This window comes from Chiloscyllium punctatum, chromosome 51 (assembly GCF_047496795.1).
Source record: "Chiloscyllium punctatum isolate Juve2018m chromosome 51, sChiPun1.3, whole genome shotgun sequence".
Lineage (NCBI taxonomy): Eukaryota > Metazoa > Chordata > Chondrichthyes > Orectolobiformes > Hemiscylliidae > Chiloscyllium > Chiloscyllium punctatum.
In genome coordinates, this window is record NC_092789.1 from 36,391,213 (window position 1) to 36,410,944 (window position 19,732).

Sequence of the window (19,732 nt, forward strand, 5' to 3'; positions counted from 1 at the left end):
TCTCCCTGCAAGGGAGTGAGTGAGATGGGTGTCTGTTATCCTGTGCGTCTCCCTGCAAGGGAGTGAGTGAGATGGGTGTCTGTTATCCTGTGCGTCTCCCTGCAAGCGAGTGAGTGAGATGGGTGTCTGTTATCCTGTGCGTCTCACTGCGCCTGGGAGAGAGATGGGTGTTATCCTCTGCGTCTCAGTGGGTGAGGTGTGTTTGTTATCCTGTGCGTCTCACTGCCAGTGAGTGAGTGAGATGGGTGTCTGTTATCCTCTGCGTCTCACTGCAAGGGAGTGAGAGAGATGGGTGTCTGTTATCCTGTGCGTCTCGCTCAGTGAGAGGGATGGGTGTCTGTTATCCTGTGCATCTCGCTCAGTGAGAGAGATGCGTGTCTGTTATCCAGTGCGTCGCACTGCGTGAGAGAGATGGGTGTCTCTTCCTGAGCGTCTCGCACAGTGAAAGAGATGGGTGTCTGTTGTCCTTTGCGTCTCATTGCGAGTGAGTGTCAGAGATGGGTGTCTGTGATGCTGTGCGTCTCTCTCAGTGAGAGAGATGAGTGTCTGTTATCCTGTGCGTCTCGCTCAGTGAGTGAGATGGTTGTCTGTAATCCTGTGCGTCTCGCTCAGTGAGTGAGATGGGTGTCTGTTATCGTGTGCGTCTCACTGCAAGGGAGTGAGTGAGATGGGTGTCTGTTATCCTGTGCGTCTCACTACGGGTGTGTGAGTGAGTGAGGGAGGTGAGTGTTTGTTATCCTCTGCGTCTCACTGCAAGTGAGTGTCAGATATGGATGTCTGTTATCCTGTGCGCCTCGCTCAGTGAGAGAGATGGGTGTCTGTTATCCTGTGCGTCGCACTGCGAGTGAGTGAGTGAGTGAAATGGGTGTCTGTTATCCTGTGCGTCTCACTGCAAGGGAGTGAGAGATGGGTGTCTGTTATCCTGTGCGTCTCACTCAGTGGGAGAGATGGGTGTCTGTTATCCTGTGCGTCTCGCACAGTGGGAGAGATGGGTGTCTGTATTCCTGTGCGTCTCACTGCGAGTGAGTGAGAGAGATGGGTGTCTGTATTTGTGTGCGTCTCACTGCGAGTGAGTGAGTGAGATGGGTGTCTGTTATCCTGTGTGTCTCACTCCGTGAGAGGGATGGGTGTCTCTTTTCCTGAGCGTCTCGCGCAGTGAAAGAGATGGGTGTCTGTTATCCTGTGCGTCTCACTGCGAGTGAGAGAGAACGATGGGTGTCTGTTATCCTGTGCGTCTCAGTGCGAGTGCGTGAGAGAGATGGATGTCTGTTCTCCTCTGCGTCTCACTGCAAGGGAGTGAGAGAGATGGGTGTCTGTTATGCTGTGCGTCTCACTGCGCGTGAGAGAGAGATGGGTGTCTGTTATCGTGTGCGTCTCACTGTGAGTGCGTGATAGAGATGGGTGTTTGTTATCGTGTGCGTCTCACTGCGAGTGAGAGAGATGGGTGTCTGTTATCCTGTGCGTCTCGCTCAGTGTGAGAGATGGGTGTCTGTAATCTCGCTCTGTGAGAGAGATGGGTGTCTGTTATCCCGTGCGTCTCGCTCAGTGGTAGAGATGGGTGTCTGTAATCCTGTGCGTCTCGCTCAGTGAGAGAGATGGGTGTATGTTATCCCGTGCGTCTTGCTCAGTGGTAGAGATGGGTGTCTGTTATCCTGTGCGTCTCGCTCAGTGAGTGAGATGGGTGTCTGTTCTCCTGTGCTTCTCAGTGCAAGGGAGTGAGGGAGGTGGATGTTTGTTATCCTGTGCGTCTCGCTGCGAGTGGGAGAGATGGGTGTCTGTTATCCTGTGCTTCTCAGTGAGTGAGGTGTGTCTGTTATCCTGTGCGTCTCACTGCAAGGGAGTGAGTGAGATGGGTGTCTGTTATCCTGTGCGTCTCACTGCAAGGGAGTGAGTGAGATGGGTGTCTGTTATCCTGTGCGTCTCACTGCAACGGAGTGAGAGAGATGGGTGTCTGTTATCCTGTGCGTCTCACTGCAAGTGAGTGAGAGTGATGGATGTCTGTTGTCCTGTGTGTCTCACTGTGCCTGGGAGAGAGAAGGGTGTCTGTTATCCTGTGCGTCTTAGTGGGTGAGGTGTGTTTGTTATCCTGTGCGTCTCACTGCCAGTGAGTGAGTGAGATGGGTGTCTGTTATCCTGTGCGTCTCACTGCAAGGGAGTGAGAGAGATGGGTGTCTGTTATCCTGTGCGTCTCGCTCAGTGAGAGGGATGGGTGTCTGTTATCCTGTACGTCTCACTGTGAGTGAGAGAGATGGGTGTCTGTTATCCTGTGTGTCTCCCTCGGTGGGAGAGATGGGTGTCTGTTATCCTGTGTGTCTCCCTTGGTGGGAGAGATGGGTGTCTGTTATCCTGTGTGTCTCCCTCAGTGGGAGAGATGGGTGTCTTTTTTCCAGTGCGTCTCACTCATTGAGAGGGATGGGTGTCTGTATTCCTGTGCATCTCACTGCAAGTGAGTGAGTGAGATGGGTGTCTGTTATCCTATGCATCTCACTGCAAGGGAGTGAGAGAGATGGGTGTCTTGTTCTCCTGTGCGTCTCGGTGAGTGAGGTGTGTCTGTTCTCCTGTGCGTCTCACTGCGAGTGCGTGAGAGAGATGGCTGTCTGTTATCCTGTGCGTCTCACTCTGTGAGAGAGATGGGTGTCTGTTATCCTGTGCGTCTTAGTGGGTGAGGTGTGTTTGTTATCCTGTGCGTCTCACTGCAAGCGAGTGAGAGAGATGGGTGTGTGTTATCCTGTGAGTTTCACTGCGAGTGAGTGTCAGAGATGGGTGTCTGTTCTCCTGTGCGTCTCGCTCAGTGGGCGAGATGGGTGTCTGTTCTCCTGTGCGTCTCGCTCAGTGTGAGAGATGGGTGTCTGTAATCCTGTGCGTCACGCACAGTGGGAGAGATGGGTGTCTGTTATCCTGTGCGTCTCACTGCGCGTGAGAGAGAGATGGGTGTTTGTTATCGTGTGCGTCTCAGTGCGTGAGAGAGAGATGGGTGTCTGTTATCCTGTGGGTCTCTGCGCGTGAGAGAGTGATGGGTGTCTGTTATCCTGTGCCTCTCAGTGGGAGAGATGGGTGTCTGTTATCGTGTGCGTCTCACTGCGAGTGCGTGATAGAGATGGGTGTTTGTTATCGTGTGCGTCTCACTGCGAGTGAGAGAGATGCTTGTCTGTTATCCTGTGTGTCTCCTTCAGTGAGTGAGATGGGTGTCTGTAATCCTGTGTGTCTCGCACAGTGGGAGAGATGGGTGTCCGTTATTCTGTGCGTCTCAATGCGAGTGCGTGAGAGAGATTAGTGTCTGTAATCCTGTGCGTCTCGCACAGTCGGACAGATCAGTGTCCGTTATCCTGTGTGTCTCCCTCAGTGGGAGAGATGGTTGTCTGTTATCCTGTGCGTCTCACTGCGAGTGAGTGAGTGAGATGGGGGTCTGTTATCCAGTGCGTCTCGCTCAGTGGGAGAGATGGGTGTCTGTTATCCTGTGCGTCTCGCACAGTGGGAGAGATGGGTGTCCGTTATCCTGTGCGTCTCACTCATTGAGAGGGATGGGTGTCTTTTTTCCAGTGCGTCTCATTGCGAGTGAGTGAGAACGATGGGTATCTGTATTTGTGTGCGTCTCACTGTGAGTGAGTGAGATGGGTGTCTGTTATCCTGTGCGTCCCGCTGCGCGTGAGAGAGAGATGGGTGTTTGTTATCGTGTGCGTCTCAGTGCGAGTGATTGAGAGAGATGGGTGTCTGTTATCCTGTGGGTCTCACTGCGAGTGCGTGATAGAGATGGGTGTTTGTTATCGTGTGCGTCTCACTGCGAGTGAGAGATGCATGTCTGTTATCCTGTGTGTCTCCTTCAGTGAGTGAGATGGGTGTCTGTAATCCTGTGCGTCTCGCACAGTGGGAGAGATGGGTGTCCGTTATCCTGTGCGTCTCACTGCGAGTCAGAGAGAGATGGGTGTCTGTTATCCTGTGTGTCTCCCTCAGTGGGAGAGTTGGGTGTCTGTTATCCTGTGTGTCTCCCTCAGTGGGAGAGATGGGTGTCTGTTATCCTCTGCGTCTCGCTCAGTGAGTGAGATGGGTGTCTGTTATCCTGTGCTTCTCACTGCAAGGGAGTGAGGGAGGTGGATGTTTGTTATCCTGTGCGTCTCACTGCGAGTGAGAGAGATGGGTGTCTGTTATCCTGTGTCTCCCCCTCCGTGGGAGAGATGGGTGTCTGTTATCCTGTGTGTCTCCCTCAGTGGGAGAGATGGGTGTCTGTTATCCTGTGTGTCTCCCTCAGTGGGAGAGATGGGTGTCTGTTATCCTGTGCTTCTCCCTCAGTGGGAGAGATGGGTGTCTGTTATCCTGTGCGTCTCACTGCAAGGGAGTGAGAGAGATGGGTGTCTGTTATCCTGTGAGTTTCACTACGAGTGAGTTAGTGAGATGGGTGTCTGTTATCCTCTGCGTCTCACTCAGTGAGTGAGATGGGTGTCTTTTTTCCAGTGCGTCTCACTGCGAGTGAGAGATGGGTGACTGTTATCCTTTGCGTCTCGCTCAGTGAGTGAGATGGGTGTCTGTTCTCCTGTGCGTCTCACTGCAAGGGAGTGAGAGAGATGGGTGTCTGTTATCCTGTGAGTTTCACTACGAGTGAGTTAGTGAGATGGGTGTCTGTTATCCTCTGCGTCTCACTCAGTGAGTGAGATGGGTGTCTTTTTTCCAGTGCGTCTCACTGCGAGTGAGAGATGGGTGACTGTTATCCTTTGCGTCTCACTGCGAGTGAGTGAGTGAGTGAGTGAGATGGGTGTCTGTAATCCTGTGCGTCTCGCACAGTGGGAGAGATGGGTGTCTGTTATCCTGTGCGTCTCACTGCGAGTGAGTGAGATGGGTGTCTGTTATCCTGTGCATCTCCCTCAGTGAGTAGATGGGCGTCCGTTATCCTGTGCGTCTTGCATAGTGAGTGAGATGGGTGCCTGTTATCCTGTGCGTCTCACTCATTGAGAGGGATGGGTGTCTTTTTTCCAGTGCGTCTCACTGCAAGTGAGTGAGAGTGATGGATGTCTGTTATCCTGTCTGTCTCACTGCGCGTGAGAGAGAGATGGGTGTCTCTTATCCTGTGCGTCTCGCTCAGTGAGAGAGATGGGTGTCTGTTATCCTGTGCGTCCTGCTGCGAGTGAGTGAGTAAGATGGGTGTCTGTTATCCTGTGCGTCCTGCTGCGAGTGAGTGAGTAAGATGGATGTCTGTTATCCTGTGCGTCTCACTGCGAGTGAGAGATAAATGGGTGTTTGTTATCCTGTGCGTCTCACTGTGAGTGAGTGAGAGAGATGGGTGTCTGTTATCCTGTGCGTCTCACTGCGAATGAGAAAGCGATGGGTGTCTGTAATCCTGTGCGTCTCACTGCGAGTGGGTGAGTGAGATGGGTGTCTGTTATTCTGTGAGTCTCGCACAGTGGGAGAGATGGGTTTCTGTTATCCTGTGCGTCTCACTGCGAGTGAGAGATAAATGGGTGTCTGTTATCCTGTGTGTCTCACTCATTGAGCAGGCTGGGTGTCTTTTTTCCAGTGCGTCTCACTGCGAGTGCGAGTGAGATGGGTGTCTGTTATCTTGTGCGTCTCACTGCGAGTGAGTTAGAGAGATGGGTGTCTGTTATCCTGTGCGTCTCACTGCAAGTGAGTGAGTGAGAGAGATGGGTGTCTGTTATCCTGTGAGTCTCACTCAGTGAGTGAGATGGGTGTCTGTGACCCGGTGCGTCGTACTGAGTCAGGTGGGTGTCTGTGATCCAGTGTGTCTCCCTGTGAGTGAGTGAGATGTGTGTTTGTGATCCGGTGCATCTCGCTGAGTGAGATGTGTGTCTGTTATCCAATGCGTCCCGCTGTGTGAGATGGGTGTCTGTGATCCGGTGCGTCTCACTCACTGGGATGTCTGTTGTCATGTGCGTCTTACCGGGTGGGAGGTGTGTCTGTTCTCCTGTGCCTCTCACTGGGTGAGAGAGTGAGAGAGGTGTGTGTCTGTTCTCCTGTGCGTCTCACTGGGTGAGAGAGTGAGAGAGGTGTGTGTCTGTTCTCCTGTGCGTCTCACTCGGTGAGTGAGTGAGATGTGTCTGATATCCTGTGCGTGTCCTTCGGTGAGTGAGCTGTGTGTCTGTTATCCTGTGCCGATCACTCGGCGATTGAGATCTATGTCCATTAGCCTGTGCATCTCACTGAGTGAGAGGTGTGTCTATTCTCCTGTGCTTCTCACTGTTTGGGTGAGTGAGTGAGGTCTATGTCTGTTCTCCTGTGCGTCTCACTGAGTGAGATGTGTGTCTGTTAACCTGTGCGTCTCACTCGGTGAGTGAGAGAGATCTCTGTCTGTTATCCTGTGTCTCACTGGGTGAGTGAGATGTGTGTCTGTTCTCGTGTGCATCTCACTGGGTGGGAGGTGTGTCTGTTCTCCTGTGTGTCTCACTCAGTGACTGAGATGTGTGTCTGTTATTATGTGTGTCTCACTGGGTGAGTGAGGTGTGTGTCTGTTATCCTGTGCGTCTCACTGGGAGAGATTTGTGTCTATTCTCCTGTGCGTCTCACTGGGTCGGACGTGTGTCTGTTCTCCTGTGCTTCTCACTAGGTGGGAGAGTGAGAAAGATGTGTGTCTGTTCACCTGTGCGTCTCACTGGGTGGGAGGTGAGTCTGTTCTCCTGTGCATCTCACACAGTAAGATGTGTGTCTGTTCTGTGCGTCTCACTGAGTGAGATGTTATCCTGTGTGTCTCACTCCGTGAGTGAGAGCGGTGTGTGTCTGTTCTCCTGTGCATCTCACTGGGATAGAGTTGCGTCTGTTCTCCGATGCGTCTCCCTGAGTGAGATGTGTGTGTGTGATCCTGTGCGTCTCACTGGGTGGGAGGTGTATCTGTTCTCCTGTGCATCTCACTGGGTGGGTGGGAGGTGTGTCTGTTATCCTGTGCATCTCGCTGAATGAAATGTGTGTCCTTTATCCTGTGTGTCTCCCTCACTGAGTGAGATGTGTGTCTGTTAACCTGTGCGTGTCACTCGGTGAGTGAGAGAGATCTATGTCTGTTATCCTGTGTCTCTCATTGGGTGAGTGAGTGAGATGTATGTCTGTTATCCTGTGCATCTTACTCGGTGAGTGAGAGAGCTGTGTGTCTGTTATCCTGTGGGTCTCACTGAGGCAAGATAACTGTCTGTCTGTGTTGTCCTGTGTGTGTCACTCGGTGAGTGAGACGTGTATCTGTTTTTCTGTGCGTCTCACTCGTTGATTGCGTGAGATGCGTGCCTGTTATCCTGTGAGTATCACTGGGTGGGTGAGTGAGAGAGATGTGTCTGTTATCCTGTGTGTCTCAGTAAGTGAGTGCATGAGATGTGTGTCCCGCTCGGTGAGTGAGATGTATGTCTGTTATCCTGTGCATCTTACTCGGTGAGTGAGAGCTGTGTGTCTGTTATCCTGTGGGTCTCACTGAGGTAAGATAACTGTCTGTGTTGTCCTGTGTGTCTCACTCAGTGAGATGTCTGTTATCCTGTGCATCTCGCTGAATGAGATGTGTGTCCTTTATCCTGTGTGTCTCCCTCACTGAGTGAGATGTGTGTCTGTTCTCCTGTGCATCTCACTGTGAGAGATGTGTCTGTTAACCTGTGCGTGTCACTCGGTGAGTGAGTGAGATGTGTGTCTGTTCTCCTGTGTGTCTCACTGGGTGGGAGGTGTGTCTGTTCTCCTGTGTGTCTCACTCGGCGGGAGGTGTGTCTGTTCTCCTGTGTGTCTCACTGGGTGGGAGGTGTGTCTGTTCTCCTGTGTGTCTCACTCGGCGGGAGGTGTGTCTGTTCTCCTGTGTGACACACTCGGCGGGAGGTGTGTCTGTTCTCCTGTGTGTCTCACTGGGTGGGAGGTGTGTCTGTTCTCCTGTGTGTCTCACTGGGTGGGAGGTATGTCTGTTCTCCTGTGTGTCTCACTCGGTGGGAGGTGTGTCTGTTCTCCTGTGCGTCTCACTCGGCGAGTGGGTGAGAGAGATGTGTGTCTGTTATCCTGTGTGTCTCACTCGGCGAGTAAGATCTATGTCTGTTAGCCTGTGCATCTCACTGAGTGAGAGGTGTGTCTGTTCTCATGTGCATCTCACTGGGTGGGTGGATGTGTGAGATGGATGCGTGTCTGTTCTCCTCTATGTCTCAGTGAGTGAGATGTGTCTCTGTTCTCCTTTGCTTATCACTGTGAGAGATGTGTCTCTGTTGACCTGTGTGTCTCACTCGATGAGTGAGTGAGATCTATGTCTGTTATCCTGTGTGTCTCGCTCGGTGGGATATATGTCTGTTCCCTTCTGTGTCTCACTGGGTGGGAGGTGTGTCTGGTCTCCTGTGCGTCTCGCTGGCTGGGAGGTCTGTCTGTTCTCCTGTGCGTCTCGCTGGGTGGGAGAGTGAGAGAGATGTGTGTCTCTTCTCGTGTGCTTCTCACTCGTTGGGAGTTGTCTGTTCGCCTGTGCGTCTCACTTAATGAGATATGTGTCTGTTCTCCTGTGTGTCTCATTCGGTGAGTGAGTGAGATGTGTGTCAGTTATCCTGTGTCTCTCAATGAGAGAGATGTATGTCTGTTATCCTGTGCGTCTCACCTGAGAGGGTGCGTGAGAGAGGTGTGTGTCTGTTATTCTGTGCGTCTCACTCGGTGAGATGTGTGTCTGTTCTCCTGTGTCTCTCAATGAGTGAGATGAGTGTCTTATCCTGTGCGTCTCACTGAATGAGATGTGTGTCTGTTCTCCTGTCCGTCGCACTGGGTGGGTGAGTGAGGTGAGGTCTATGTCTGTTCTCCTGTGTGTCTCACTGAGACAGATGTGTGTCTGTTATCCTGTAGGTCTCACTGGGTGAGTGACTGAGATGTGTGTGTGTTATCCTGTGCGTCTCACTGGGTGGGGGATGTGTCTGTTCTCCTGTGCGTCTCACTCGGTGAGTGAGATGCGTGTCTGTTATCCTATGTGTCTGACTGAGTGAGTGATATGTGTGTGTGTGTTATCCTGTGCGTCTCATTGGGTGGGTGAGTGAGAGAGATGTGTGTCTGTTTTCTTGTGCGTCTCACTGAGGTGAGATGTGTGTGTGTTATCCTGTGCGTCTCATTGGTGAGTGAGTAAGATGTGTCTCTGTTATCGTGTGTGTGTCAATGAGTGAGTGAGATGTGTGCCTGTTATCCTCTGCGTCTCACTGAGTGAGAGAGTGAATGAGATGTGTGTGTGTGTTATCCTGTGCGTCTCACTGACGTAAGATAACTGTCTGTCTGTGGTGTCCTGTGTGTGTCACTCGGTGAGTGAGACATGTATCTGTTTTTCTGTGCGTCTCACTTGTTGATTGAGAGAGATGTGTGTCTGTTATCCTGTGCGACTCGGATTGCGTGAGATCCTATGAGTATCACTGGGTGGGTGGGTGAGTGAATGAGAGAGATGTGTGCCTGTTATCCTGTGTGCCTCACTGATTGGGTGAGTGAGAGAGATGTGTCTATTATCCTGTGTGTCTCAGTAAGTGAGTGCATGAGATGTGTGTCCCGCTCGGTGAGTGAGATGTGTGCCTGTTATCCTGTGTGCCTCACTGAGTGAAATGTGCCTGTTATATTGTGTGCTGCACTGAGTGTGACGTGTGTGTGTGTTATATTGTGTGCTTCACTGAGTGAGATGTCTATTATTGTGTGCTTCACTGAGGAGATTAGATTACTTACAGTGTGGAAACAGGCCCTTCAGCCTACCAAGTCCACACTGCCCCGCTGAAGCGCAACCCACCCATACCCCCACATTTACCCCTTACTTAACACTATGGCAATTTAGCATGGCCAGTTCACCTGACCTGCACATCTTTGGACTGTGGGAGGAAACCAGAGCACCCGGAGGAAACCCACGCAGACACTGGGAGAACGTGCAAACTCCACACAGTCAGTCGCCTGAGGCAGGAATTGAACCCGGGTCTCTGGCACTGTGAGGCAGCAGTCCTAACCACTGTGCTACCGTGCCGCCCACTGTTATGTTGTGTGCTTCACCTGAGTGAGTGAGGTGTGTGTCTGTTATATTGTGTGCTGCACTGAGTGATGTGTGTCTGTTATATTGTGTGTTTCAGAGTGTGACGCGTGTCTGTTATATTGTGTGCGTCACCGAGTGAGCGAGGGTGACGTGTGTCTGTTATATTGTGTGATTCACTGAGTGAGTGTGACGTGTGTCTGTTATATTGTGTGCTTCAGTGAGTGAAATGTGTATGTTATACTGTGTGCTTCACTGAGTGTGGCGTGTGTTGGCTATATTGTGTGCTTCACTGAGTGAGTGTGAAATGTGTCTGTTACATTTTGTGTTTCACTGAGTGTGATGTGTGTGTGTGTGTGTGTGTGTGTGTGTGTGTGTTATATTGTGTGCTTCACCTGAGTGAGTGATGTGTGTCTATTATGTGTGTTTTATTGAGTGAGTGAGACATGTGTCGGTTATATTGTGTGCTTCGCAGTGAGTTTAATGTGTGCCTATTATATTGTGAGTATGATGTGTGTCTGTTAGATTGTGTGCTTAAGTGAGTGAGGTGTGTGTCTATTTTGTTGTGTGCTTCACTGAGTGACATGTGTCTGTATATTGTGTGCTTCAGTGTGTGTGATGTGTGTCTGGAATACTGTGTGTGTCACCGAGTGAGCAGGTGACGTGTGTCTGTTATGTTGTGTGCTTCACTGAGTTTGACCTGTGTCTATTATATTGAGTGTGATGTGTCTGTTATATTGTGTGTTTCACTGAGTGAGTGTGACGTGTGTCTTTTATATTGTGTGCATCACTGAGTGAGGTGTGTGTCTGTTATAATGTGAGCTTCACGGAGTGAGTGAGGTGTGTGTATGTTATAATGTGTGTTGTATTGAGTGTGTGAGACGTGTGTCGGTTATATTGTCTATTTCACAGTGAGTGTGATGTGTGTCTGTTATATTGTGTTTCACTGAGTGAGGTGTGTCTGTTATGATGTGTGCTTCACTGTGTGAGTGAGGTGTGTATCTGTTATATTGTGTGCTTCACTGAGTGAGATGTGTCTGTTATTTTGTGTGCGTCACCGAGTGAACGAGGGTGACGCGTGTCTGTTATATTGTGTGTTTCACGGAGTGTGACGTGTGTGTTATATTGTGTGTTTCACCTGAGTGAGATGTGTCAGTTATATTGTGTGCTTCACTGAGTGTGAGAGAGTCAGGTGTCGTGTGCTTCACTGCGTGAGAAGTGTCTGTTATATTGTGTGCTTCACTGAGTAAGGTGTCGGTTATATTGTGTGCTTCACTGAATGAAATGTGTCTGGTATATTGTGTGATTCACTGAGTGTGACGTGTCTGTTACATTGTGTGCTTCGCTGAGTGTGTGTGACGTGTGTGTCTGTTATGTTGTGTGCTTCAATGAGTGAGATGTGTCTGTTATATTGTGTGCTTCTGAGTGAGGCGTGTATTATATTGGGTGTTTCACTGAGTGTGACTTGTGTGTGTGTCTGTGTGCTTCACTGAGTGAGACATGTGTCTGTTATATTGTGTGCTTCACTGAGTGAGTGAGGTGTGTGTCTGTTATGTTGTGTGCTTCAATGAGTGAGATGTGTCTGTTATATTGTGTGCTTCTGAGTGAGGCGTGTATTATATTGGGTGTTTCACTGAGTGTGACTTGTGTGTGTGTCTGTGTGCTTCACTGAGTGAGACATGTGTCTGTTATATTGTGTGCTTCTGAGTGAAGCGTGTGTCTGTGTTATATTGTGTGCTTCACTGAGTGAGGCATGTGTCTGAGTTATATTGTGTGCTTCACTCAGTGAGTTGTGAGTCTGTTATGTTGTGTGCTTCATCTGAGTGAGATGTGTCTGTTATACTGTGTGTTTCACTGAGTGAGTGTGGCATTGTGTCTGTTATATTGTGTGTTTCATTGAGTGAGGTGTGTGTCTGTTATGTTGTGTGCTTTACTGAGTGAGTGGGTCGTGTCTCTGTTATATTGTGTGCTTCACTGAGTGAATGAGGTGTGTGTCTGTTATATTGTGTGTTTTATTGAGAGATGTGTCGGTTATATTGTGTGCTTCGCTGAGTGTGTGACGCGTGTCTGTTATATTGTGAGTTTGACAGGTGTCTATTATGTTGTGAGTATGAAGTGTGTCTGTTAAATTGTGTGTTTCACTCTGAGTTTGGTGTGTTTCTGTAATAATGTGTGCTTCACTGAGCGAGATGTTTTGGTTATATTGTGTGCTTCACTGTGTGAGTGAGGTGTGTGTCTGTTATATTGTGTGCTTCACTGTGTGAGATATGTTTGTTATATTGTGAGCTTCACTGAGTGAAAGAGGTGTGTGTTTGTTATATTGTGTGTTTCACTGTGCGGTGTGTGTCTGTGATATTGTGTGTTTCATTGAGTGTGACATGTGTCTGTTATATTGTGTGCGTCACCAAGTGAGCGAGTGTGATGTGTGTCTATTACATTGTGTGCTTCAGTATGTGAGTGAGGTGTGTATCTGTTATCTTGTATGCTTCACTGAGTGAGATGTGCCTGTTATATTGTGTGTTTCACGGAGTGAGACTTGTGTCTGTTATATTGTGTGTTTGACTGAATGAGTGAGATGTGTGTCTGTTATGTGTGTTTCACTCAGTTACTGAGATATGTCTGTTATACTGTGTGTTTCACCTGAGTGAGTGAGATGGGTGTGTGCTTCACTGAGTGAGTGAGGTTTTGTGTCTATGTTGTGGGTTTCACTGAGTGAAATGTGCCTGTTATATTGTGTGCTTCACTGAGAGAGTATGACGTGTGTCTGTTATATAGTGTGTTTCACTGAGTGACGTGCGTCTGTTACATTGTGTGTTTCATTGAATGAGTGAGATGTGTGTCTGTTATGTGTGTTTCACTCAGTTACTGAAATATGTCTGTTTATATTGTGTGTTTCACCTGAGTGAGACGGGTGTTTGTTTCACCTACGTGTGACGTGTCTGTCATATTGTGCGTGTGACGTTTGTCTGTTATGTTGTGTGTTTCACTGAGTGAGTGACTGTGACATGTCTGTCCTGTTATGAGTGAGGCATGTGTCATTTATATTGTGAGTGTGAAGTATGTCTGTTATGTTGTATGCTTCACTCAGTTACTGAGATATGTCTGTTTATATTGTGTGTTTCATCTGAGTGAGTGAGACGGGTGTGAGTTTCCCTGAGTGTGATGTGTGTCTGTGATTTTGTGCGTTTCACTGAGTGAGGCGTCTGTCTGTTATATTGTGTTTCACCTGAGTGTGACATGTGTATGTCATATTGTGAGTGTGACGTGTATCTGTTATATTGTGTGCTTCACTGAGTGAGCGAGGGTGACGTGTGTCTGTTACATTGTGTGCTTCACTGATTAAGTGAGGTGTGTGTCTGTTATATTGTGTGCGTCACTGAGTGAATGAGGTGTATGTCTGTTATATTGTGTGTTTTATTGAGTGAGATGTGTCTGATATTGTGTGCATCACCGAGTGAGTAAGTGAGGTGTGTGTCTGTTATAATGTGTGCTTCAGTGTGTGTGTGTGTGTGTGTGTGTATGTTACATTGTGTTTGACTGAGTGTGACGTGTGTATGTTATATTGTGAGTGAGGCATGTGTCTGTTATGTTGTGTTTCACTGAGTTACTGAGATGTCTGCTTATATTGTGTGTTTCATCTGAGTGAGAGAGATGGGTGTGTGTGTGTGTGTGTGTGTGTGTGTTTCACTGTGTGAGTGTGACGTGTGTCTGTCATATTGTGCGCGTGATGTGTTGTCTGTTATGTTGTGTATTTCACTCCGTTACTGAGATATGTCTGTTTATATTGTGTGTTTCACCTGAGTGAGTAAGACGGGTGTGTGTTTCATGAGTGTGATGTGTGACTGTCATATTGTGTGCTTTACTGAGTGAGTGAGTGAAGTGTGTCTGTTCTACTGTGTGCTTCACTGAGTGACTGAAGTGTGTGTCTGTTATATTGTGTGCTTCAGTTAGTGAGTATGACGTGTGTCTGTTATATTGTGTTTCTTTGAATGAGGTATGTGTCTGTTTTACTGTGCCTTTGACTGAGTGAGATGTGTGTCTATTATAATGTGTGCTTCATTGAGTTAGTGGAGTATGTGATTGTTACATTGTGTGCTTCACTGAGTGAGGTGTGTGTTATATTGTGTGTTTCTGGATTAGTGGTGCTGGAAGAACACAGCAGTTCAGGCAGCATCCGAGGAGCAGTAAAATCGACATTTTGGGCAAAAGCCCTTCATCAGGAATAAAGGCAGAGAGCCTGAAGCATGGAGAGATAAGCTAGAGGAGGGTGGGGGTGGGGAGAAAGAGAGTACAATAGGTGAGTGGGGGAGGAGATGAAGGTGATAGGTTGGGGGCAGGTGGAGGGTGGAGTGGTTAGATGGAAAAGAAGATAGGCAGGTAGGACAAGTCATGGGGACAGTGCTGAGCTGGAAGTTTGGAACTAGGGTGAGGTGGGGAAAGGGGAAATGAGGAAACTGTTAAAGTTCACATTGATGTGTTTCACTGAGTGACTGAGGTGTTTGTTTGTTATACTGTGTTTCATTGAGTGAGTGTGACGTGTGTCTGTTATATTGTATGTTTCACTGTGTGAGTGAGGTGTGTGTCTGTTATATTGTGTGCTTCACTGAGGGACTGTGACGTGTGTCTGTGATGGTGTGTGTTTCACTGAGTTACTGAGATATGTCTGTTTTATATTGTGTGTTTCACTGAGTGTGACCTGTGTCTGTTATATTGTTTTAATGAGTGAGTGTGACGTGTGTCTGTTATATTGTGTGCTTCCCTGAGTAAGTGAGACGTGTGTCTGTGATGGTGTGTGTTTCGCTGAGTTACTGAGATATGTCTGTTTATATTGTGTGTTTCACCTGAGTGAATGAGACGGGTGTGTGTTTCACTGAGTGACGTGTCTGTGATTTTGTGTGTTTCACTGAGTGAGACTTGTGTCTGTCATAAGGTGTTTGACTGAGTGAGATGTGTGTCTGTTATGTGTGTTTCACTCAGTTACTGAGATATGTCTGTGAAACTGTGTGTTTCACCTGAGTGAGTGACACGGGTGTGTTTCTGTGTGAGTGTTACGTGTGTCTGTTATTTTGTGTGCTTCACTCAGTTACTGAGATATGTCTGTTTTATATTGTGTGTTTCACCCGAGTGAGTGTGACGTGAGTCTGTCATATTGAGAGTGAGGTGTGTCTGTTATATTGTATGTTTCACCTGCGTGTGACGTGTGTCTGTTGTCTTGTGTGTTTCACTGAGTGAGGTGTGTGTCTGTTGTCTTGTTTGCGTCACTGAGTGTGACGTGTGTCTGTTATGTTGTGTGTTTCACTCAGTAACTCAGATATGTCTGAGTGAGTGAGACGGGTGTGTCTTTCACGAGTGTGACCTGTGTCTGTTATATTGTGTTTTACGGAGTGAGTGTGCCGTGTGACTGTCATATTGTGTGCTTTACTGAGTGAGATGTGTCTGTCATACTGTGTGATTCACTGAGTGTGGTGTGTGTCTGTCATATTGTGAGTGTGACATGTGACTGTTATGTTGTGTGTTTCTCTCAGTAACTGAGATATGTCTGTTTATATTGTATATTTCATCTGAGTGAGTGAGACAGGTGTGTGTCTCATTGTGTGAGTGTGACGTGTGTCTGTCATATTGTGGGCTTCACTGAGTGAGTGAGACGTGTGTCTGAGATGGTGTGTATTTCGCTGAGTTACTGAGATATGTCTGTTTATATTGTGTGTTTCACCTGAGTGAGTGAGACGGGTGTGTGCTTCACTGAGTGACGTGTCTGTGATTTTGTGCGTTTCACTGAGTGTGACGTGTGTCTGTTGTATTCTGTGTTTCGTGAGTGTGACTGTCATAGTGTGCTTCACTGAGAGAGTGAAATGTGTGTCTGTTATGTTGTGTGTTTCACTCAGTTACTGAGATATGTCTGTTTATATTGTGTATTTCATCTGAGTGAGTGAGACGGGTGTGTGTTTCACTGTGTGAGTGAGGTGTGTGTCTGTTTATATTGTGTGCTTCACTGCGTGAGTGAGTGTGACGGGTGTGTGTTTCACTGTGAGTGTGACGTGTGTCTGATATATTGTGTTTCAGAGTGCGACGTGTGTCTGTCAGATTGTGCGCGTGACATGTGTGTTATGTTGTGTGTTTCACTCAGTTACTGAGATGTCTGTTTATATTGTGTGTTTCACCTGAGTGAGTGAGACAGGTGTGTGTTTCACTGTGAGTGTGACGTGTGTCTGTGATTTTGTGCGTTTCACTGAGTGAGTGTGCTGTGTGACTGTCATATTGTGTTTCACTGAGTGAGTGAGGTGTTTGTCTGTTATACTGTGTGCTTCATTGAGGTAGTGAGGTATGTGTCTGTTATATTTTGTGCTTCTCTGAGAATAACATGTGTCTGTTATATTGTATGTTTCACTAAGTGAGTGAGGTATGTGTCTGTCATATTGTGTGAGATGTGTGTCTGTTATACTGTGTGCGTCACTGACTGAGACCTGTGTCTGTTATACTGAGTGAGTGAGTGACGTGCATCTATTATATTGTGTGCTTCACTAAGGGAGGGAGATGGGTGTCTGTTTATATTGTGTGGTTCACTGAGGGAGATATATGTCTGTTATATTATTAACATCATCAGCAACACCCTCACGAGCATAAAGTTCACCATGGAGGAAGAAACTGACAACAAACTCGCATTCCTGGGCGTCTCAGTCGAAAGAAAGGACAACGGAGATCTACAAACCTGCGTATACAGAAAACTGACAAACTCTGACCAAATACTTAACTATACCAGCAACCATCCCAACACCCACACAAACGAAGCTGTATCAGAACACTGTTCCAACGAGCCACCATACACTGCAGCACAGACGAACTTAGGAAAGCAGAGGAGAACCACCTATACAACGTATTCAAGAAGAACGGATCCTCAAAAACAAATACAGTCTGCAGATTCCTCAAGAACAAACCACAACAAGCAGACCAAACTTAGCCAGAAACCCTAACCACCTTACCATACATCAAAGGAGTTTCAGAAAAGACAGCCAGATTACTAAGACCCCTCAGAATCTTAGTAGCACAAAAACCACCAAACTTAAAAGACCCAGTACAACTCGTGAACAAAACCAACGTCATCTACAAAATTCCATGCAAGGACTGCCACAAACACTACGTAGGACAAACAGGAAGAAAGTTAGCCACCAGGATACACGAACACCAGCTAGCCACAATAAGATAAGACCCTCTCTCCCTCGTAGCCCTACACATGGATGAAAAAAAACAATTTGACCGGGACAGGCTAAGCAAAGACATGCCAGAGAATTCCTAGAGGCCTGGCACTCCAACCACAACGCCATAAACAAACACATAGATCTAGATGCCATCTATCAACCCCTCCGAAAACTAACAGGAAATGACATCACCACAAACCCCAGGAACCCCATCCAGGACAAACATATAAATAGAAAGCAGGAGACAACAGCTTCGCTTCACTTGGAGGTCGCCACTGATAATGTTACCTAGCCAGGGAATGAAACTTCTGGATATCAAATCTACACCCTAAACCTCAACCTGAGCTACAAACCTCGCAAAAAAAAAGAGAGATGTGTCTGTTGTATTGCGTGCTTCACTGAGTAAGGTGTGTGTCTGTTATGTTGTGTGTTTCACTGAATTAATGTGACGTGTGTCTGTTATATTGTGTTTCACTGAGTGAATGAGATATGTATCTGTTGTGTGCTTCAAGTGAGACCTGTGTTTCATTGAGTGAGATATTTGTCTGTTAGATTGTGTGCTTCACTGAGTGAGTGAGATATGTGTCGGTTGTTGCTGGTTCCCGGATTTCGATGTTTCAGTAAGAACAAAGAAGATGGTAAAAGAGGGGGAGGTGTGGCATTGTTGGTCAAGGACAGTATTGCAGTTGTAGAAAGGATGTTTGGGGACTCGTCAACTGAGGTAATATGGGCTGAGGTTAGAAACAGGAAAGGAGAGGTCACCCTGTTGGGAGTTTTCTGTAGGCCTCCGAATAGTTCCAGAGATGTAGAGGAAAGGATAGCAAAGATGATTCTTGATAGGAGTGAGAGAGACAGAGTTGTCATGGAGGACTTCAACTTTCCAAATATTGACTGGGAACACTATAGCACGAGTACTGTCGATGGGTCAGTTTTTGTCCAGTGTGTGCAGGAGGGCTTCCTGACACAGTATGTAGACAGGCCCACGAGGGGTGAAGCCACATTAGATTTGGTACTGTGTGACGAGCCCGGCCAGGTGTTAGACTTGGAAGTAGGTGAGCACTTTGATGATAGCGATCACAATTCTGTTATGTTTACTTTAGTGATAGAAAGGGATAGGTGTATACCACTGGGCAAGAGTTACAGTTGGGGGAAAGGCAATTAGGATGCAATTCGGCAAGATTTAGGTAGCATAGGATGGGTAAGGAAACTGCAGGGGATGGGCACATTAGTAATGTGGAGCTTATTCAAGGAAAAGCTCCTGAGTGTCCTGAGATAAAAGTATGTACCTGTCAGGCAGGGAGGAAGCTGTAGAGTGCAGGAGCCCTGGTTTACAAAGGAAGTGGAATCTCTGGTCAAGAGGAAGAGGAAGGCTTATGTTAGGATGAGATGTGAAGGCTCAGTTCGGGCACTTGAGGATTATAAGGTACCCAGAAAAGACTTAAAGAGCGAGCTCAGAAGAGCCAGGAGGAGACATGAGAAGTTGTTGGTAGATAGGATCAGGGTAAATCCTAAGGCTTTCTATAGGTATTTAAGGAATAAAAGAATATAAGTAATATTAGGGCCAATGAAGGATAGTAGTGGGAATTTGCGTGGGGAGTCAGAGGAGATGGGGGAAACACTAAATGAATATTTTTTGACAGTATTCACTCTGGAAAACGACAATGTTGTCGTGCCTCACAAACCTTATTCGAGTTCTTTGAGAAGGTGACCGAAGAGGTGGATGAAAGTAAACCGATTGATGTGGTGTATATGGCTTTCAGCAAGGCGTTCGATAAGGTTCCCCACAGTACAAAATGCTGAGGAATGGGATTGTGGGCGTTATAGCAGTTTGGATCAGTAATTGGCTTGCTGAAAGAAGACAGAGGGGTGGTGGTTGATGGGAAATGTTCATCCTGGAGTCCAGTTACTAGTGGTGTACCGCAAGGGTTGGTGTTGGGTCCACTGCTGTTTGTCACTTTTATAAACGACCTGGATGAGGGCGTAGAAGGGTGGGTTTGTAACTTCGCAGACGACATTAAGGTTGGTGGAGTTATGGATAGTGACGAAGGATGTTTTAGTTTACAGAGAGGCATAGATAATATGCAAAGCTGGGCTGAGAGGTGGCAAATAGAGTTTAGTGTGGACATGTGAGAGATGATTCACTTTGGTCGGAGGAACCGTAATGCAATGTACTGGGCTAATGGTAAGATTCTTGGTAGTGTCGATGAGCAGAGAGATCTCTGTGTCCCGGTACACAGATCGTTGAAAGTTGCCACCCAGGTTGACAGGGTTGTGAAGAAGGCATACAGTGTTTTGGCTTTTATTAATAGAGGGATCGAGTTCTGGAACCATGAGATGATGCTTCAGATGTACAAAACTCTGGTGTGGCTGCACTTGGGGTATTGTGTACAGTTCTGGTCACCACATTATAAGAAGGATGTGGAAGGTTTGGAAAGGGTGCAGAGGAGATTTACTGGGATGTTGCCTGGTATGGAGGGGGAGGTCTTATGAGGAAAGGTTGAGGCACTTGAGGCTGTTTTCGTTGGAGAGAAGAAGGTTGAGAGGTGACTTAATAGAGACATACAAGATAATCAGCGGGTTAGATAGGGAGGACAGGGATGAGAGCCTTTTTCCAAAT

The 19,732-nt window shown here is 47.6% G+C and overlaps 1 long non-coding RNA gene across 2 annotated transcripts in view; it reads left to right on the top strand.

Annotated features, from left to right (window-relative positions):
- The window catches only part of LOC140470501 (uncharacterized), an 81,324-nt gene that overhangs the window by 27,990 nt on the left and 33,602 nt on the right, over window positions 1–19,732 (top strand). For both annotated transcript variants that reach the window (XR_011956498.1, XR_011956499.1), the window contains exon 2: window positions 16,524–17,522. This is a non-coding gene — a long non-coding RNA (uncharacterized lncRNA). The remainder of the gene's footprint in view (window positions 1–16,523; window positions 17,523–19,732) is intronic.